The sequence below is a fragment of the Simochromis diagramma genome, unplaced genomic scaffold (assembly GCF_900408965.1).
Source record: "Simochromis diagramma unplaced genomic scaffold, fSimDia1.1 OVJJ01000644.1, whole genome shotgun sequence".
NCBI lineage: Eukaryota > Metazoa > Chordata > Actinopteri > Cichliformes > Cichlidae > Simochromis > Simochromis diagramma.
Window position 1 is genome coordinate 657,150 of NW_024387201.1, and position 5,330 is coordinate 662,479.

Genomic DNA, 5,330 nt, shown 5'->3' on the forward strand with positions numbered 1-5,330 from the left:
CAACTAAGCAAATGTCTACGTGACTTTTGACATGAACTCTTCTGTGATAAACAACTTACAGCTTCCTCTTTCTGCACTGTAAAAAAGAAAAAGTTGAGAAAACGTAAAATTTCAAGGCAACATGATGCAAGAGATTTTTGAGTTTTCTCAACTTTTGTAACTGTTGTTGACTTAACTAAGATTTACAAGTTCTGCCAACTTGGTTCTTCTTGTTCACCTATATGTATCTATATAAACAAAGGAAAATGTATGCTGTGATTATACTTGAAAGAACACTCAATGAATAGATATAGAATAAAACAAAGCACAATTCAATGTTATCTAAAAGCTTATTTATTTTGTTCAACAGTGCTTTCAGTACATTTCAGAATGTCATGGGAAGTAGGGTGAATTTCTGTTAAAAAAAAAAGAAAGAAAGAAAAAGAAATAACAAACAAACAAAAACGTGTTGCCAGTTTCTTTTGGGTGCTTTGAGCACCCCAGCACAGACGTTAAAATTCCAGAGTCCAGAACCAAAAAAGAAAAGTGTCCAGCAACTTAATAATTCACGCACACACCCTGACCGTCTTGTAAAAGCTGAACATAACTATTGCACCTTAAATAGGGTAATTCCACAAACGATTGCCTATGTACCCAGACATTGACATTTTACATGGGCTTACTATGATGAACTATGGAAGTTAAAAGTTATTAGAAATGTTACCATCAATGAAGAGGAAACTAACAGGTAAAACACCAGTTCTATGCTTCATGTGAAGTGGAAAACACTATAACAAATCTTTTAAAATACTACAAGACAAATTTTCACCATATATTCTCAACAATACAGATTCAGCTGACTAATATTTACATTTCAAATAATCACTTATCCACTTCACCTTCATATTGTCCGACCAGGTCAAAATAAGATGGCCTCAATTGCTTTAAAGGTGTAACTCATCTGCTTTGGATAATCAATGTTGAGGGCATACAGAAGGCCAAAGAGGTATGCCAAGGCAGTAGAGAGATCTGGAATGTTATGTAGCACGATGTCCCCTTCCAACACCACTGCATGTTCTCGCACAGACGTATCGGCATCGTCATCTTGTAGAATGGTGAGGATGGCAACTGATACACCGTTCAACACTGGTTCCAAAATGTCAGTGTCCTGAAGAAAAGTAAAATATGAATTATTGAAAGCTAAGAAAAACTAAAGACAAAACAAATTACTACAGATTTTAACTGTAACCTCTATACCATGCTGGTCATTTGACTCATAGAGGTTTTAAGAAGAAAAAGCTTATTTTCCTTTAATTAATGCCACCTTGTGAGTTTTGTACAAAAAATATTTTCTGCTATGGAACACCCACTAACAATGCCCAGCTGCTGCTCAGCAGAAAAAAAAGGAGTGAGAGTTATGACAACTGCAATCCCGACTATAAAATTATCTGGACTGCACTGAGGACGTGTACATTTTCATTTTGGATTAACTCATCCTTTAAAAACATCTCATAGCAATTAGTTTTACTTGCATTACTTTTTTGTACTTACTAAGCATTTCAGGAAAACCTCTGTTGCATCCTCTCTGAGGAAAATGGGCAGGCCTCTCAGTGCCGGTGGGACACAATGTCAGATGCCTAAAAAGTATTCAGTGGAAAACAAGAATTTCAATTAGTGTAGTAACACGGTGTACTATACACAATGCAAAATCAGAACTCTCATAGTAATGAAAATAAAGCACAGGTCAGACCCAGCAACACGCAAAACTTACAAAAAACCAACAACAACATCATGTTAACAATTTTACTTTCTATTTACAAATTAAATAGAAATACTGCCAAATAAGAACAAAGCAATGACTGATGACATTAATTTTTACTGACATGTCCACTGATGTGTTTTGTTTGAAGCCAACATCTTTTTCAGTTTCTGTTAAGAGAAAAGTATACTCTCTTCTAAAAATGTCAGATAAAGAAGCACTTCACTCACCTGTTCGTCAAGTTTATCCAGGAGGTCTTCCATCTCCTCACAAAGAGCTCCCTTCTTAGACCGGTACAGTTTCAGCAGGCCAGGCACAAATTTGTCAAGGGATGCATTGAAGGTCCCCAGGAGGTCTTTGCTTGTGATCCAATGAAATTTTTCAGATATCTAAACAAGACATTCACCAAAATATTGTCATTTATTCAGCACAGAAAATTCCTGGGTAGCGGTCTTGGACAGTCTGCACCATGTTATATGCCTGACTGTGTTATCAACAGCAAAACCTACTTCAAAAATCTCTCATAAATACGTATTTTGCACAGGAATAGAAATACCCTCCACAAAACCCAGTATCAATATGCAAATACATATTATGTTCTAAGTTGCACCAAAATCTGTGACCAATCAGATTCTGTGACCTGCCTTAGTATTCTTTCCCTAACCATCTCAGTCTAGAGAAGTCCTATTTCTACCACTAAAAGAAAAACAACAAAAAACCCAAAACATGCCAAGTCAAAATTATGAGATTGCCTTTCTGTTTCACAATTTCGATTTAGCATGGGGACTCTTTTCTTGAAAGAAATTTCTTTACACATTTTCTGTGTAAAGAAAAGTTCAGGGTAAGGATTTCAATGTAACACTGGCAAGGGTCTTGACTGGAATAGTAGCACAATATAATAAAGTTGGCCAATGCATTACCCCAGCAAATACTGCACTACTTCAATATAGTCAATCTAGTATAAATCATGCCCAATTTGAATAATAATTAAATTATACATAAATTAGGACAGTCTTACCTCAGAGTAAAACAGCGCAGGTCATCTCTCCTGGACACACACACTGGACACCATAGGCTGACACTCCACGACTTCTCTCCGCCTGAGAGAAAATGTTTGCAATAATGAAACATTTCAATATAATGTAGAAAAAAAAACGAGAAAAAAAACACGAGTTATGGATCGGACTCCCTGAGCCTTACTGCGCATGTGCAAAGTCGGACCGTACAGATCGCGTCTACCCGTGGAATTGTACATAAAATCAATACTCCACCAACAAAAAGGCTCTCAAAACAATACAATACTTTCCACAGCTTTGAAGGATGGGTCAGGTGTATCCTTCGTGGCCCACCCTATGCCAGAATTCATAGCGCGGCCCAGCCGATTCTAGTTTCCAACAATGGCGGAAGCCACTTAGTTTTAATATTACTCTTATTACCGTTTCTGGGTCACAAAGTAAACTTCTAAGATATTTTCAGGCTGTGTAGCTGTGTAAATTTCAAATATCTGCTCAGTTTATTAAGACAACACATATTTGCAAACATGCTTCTATGTTTTCGGAGACGTCCGTTACCACCGGCTTCGATAGCTAGCTGGCATATCATTTTCAACCCCCCCCCCCTGCGCGGTCCTTCGCTAGCTTAAACATGATATATAAGTCACTTAGATAACTTAAAAATGCTATTGTTTGGCTTTTTTTCACTGTTTTACTAGTTCAATCCTCCCGGGTCCTCAGGAGGATGCAGCCTAGGCGCTTGTAGAAAATCTTAATAATAGATCTCGTTAGCTTACCTGCTAGGGCAAATAGTCAGCATGTCCTGTCCAAAAGGTGGTCAAAAAATACACTCCAACTTCAGACCAGGTAAAATCCGTAATGGTCGAAAAATTGTAATTTCCATCCAACTTTGGACACGTGTCTTCAAATTTTCTTAGCAGGTTTTCAGTCCAGAACACATTGACAAACCACTATCTATCACACAGCTCAGGTCTGCTCAGGCTCGTTTGGTCTAGTTCAAACTTGGCACAGGCCACGTGTGCCAGTCATCTACGGGGTTTCCCACTGGTTCCCAACTTGACTCAAAAAATCTACTCAAAAGATGATAATCTTTGTTATGCTCTCTAGAAAATCTTAGTTAGGACAACAATGGAAGAAATTTGTTGGGCAGACAAGCTTTTTTAGGTTGTAAATGGAAAGTTTTATTTCTAAGTCAGTTTAATTTGAAAACTTTAATCAAATCAACAATTACTAGTTATCGTTTTTACAATGTGTAAGAACATGCAGATTTAGAAAAAGGGGAACCTCAGCTCAGAGTTCTTAGAATAAGAACTCTGAGCTATTTGTACACACACACACACACACACACAGAAAAGTATAAATAAAGCACATGGACAGTGATGAGACGCAGGTCGTGCGTCCATGACTGCCCTCGCGAGTGAAAGCCAACAGCAGTGTTTGTGTTTTCTAACTCAGGTGTCTTAGCTGAAGAACTAGGGGTGATTTAAAGAAATCCCCTGTCAGTCTGTAAGTACATGAACAGAGAGATGTGATGGGACTGTCCAAAGTGGGGGCATGATGCAGCCCTGTATGAACCGTGTATGTTGCTGTAAACATGATGCAGGGTGTTCTTATCACGGGTAGGAATGGCCACATGTTGGTGATATTTGGGGAGTACAGTCCACAAGTTGCACTTATTGAAGTCACCAGCGACAATAAAAGCAGTGTCTAAATGAGTTGTCTCTAATGCGCTGATGACTTAGTGGAGTTTGCCGAGCGCTGCTGCTGAGTTAGCTCACAGTGGGATTTAAACAATGGCCAAAAACACAGCTGAGAACTCCCGCAGCAGATAGTAAGGGCAGAATTTCAGCATTAAAAACTCCACGTCTGGCGAACAGTATTTGTTGACAGTCTGCACGTCTCCACACCAGGAGTTGTTAATAAACGCACACACCTCTCCTGAAAGCCTTTCCAGAGGCTGTGGTCCGGTCTCCTTGGAGTGAGCGCAGTATTCTCTTTTCTCCCGCTGTGTTGTGATCCTGGCTCGTATTTCGTCAAGTTTGTTTTCCGGGGACCGCACGTGGGCCAGTAAGAGGCTGGATAGTGGCGGTCGGCTAGCCAAAGCTTTCAGCCTAGCATGGAGCCCTCCCCTCTTGCCTCGTTTGCATTGTTGTCTCCGAAGCGCTCTCCCGGGGTTGGCTGGCTCACTTGGACTCTTGGCCTTCCTGGGAGTGGTGGCGGTCGCGGTGACTGCCGGGGCGAACAATAGCTGAAAGTTCCAGTGGTTGAGTCTGACTGCTGTAGGACTGAGAAGAGTCCATTAAATAAGGTCAGAAACGGCAAATTTCTGTGTCAGCGAATGCCCTTTGCTGCTAGCCATACCTTTTGTCCAGGTCAGTAATTGGGCACAGGCAAGCGATGTTGATTGGCATACCTCTTGTTTTGAGTGGCTGTCTTGAGCAGAGCCTCCCTGGTCTTGGTCCAAATTCAATTCAATTCAATTCAATTCAATTTTATTTATACAGCTCCAAATCACAGCAACAGTCACCTCAAGGCGCTTTATATTGTAAGGTAGACCCTACAATAATACATACAGAGAA

At 39.9% G+C, this 5,330-nt stretch overlaps 1 long non-coding RNA gene across 1 annotated transcript; it reads right to left on the reverse strand.

Moving 5' to 3' along the window:
• Window positions 1–319: 319 nt before the first annotated feature.
• Window positions 320–2,404, reverse strand: LOC120745998. Its single transcript, XR_005698746.1, has 3 exons — window positions 1,969–2,404; window positions 1,531–1,616; window positions 320–1,147 (listed from the first exon to the last, which is right to left on the reverse strand). It is a non-coding gene; the product is annotated as an uncharacterized LOC120745998 (long non-coding RNA).
• Window positions 2,405–5,330: the final 2,926 nt, after the last annotated feature.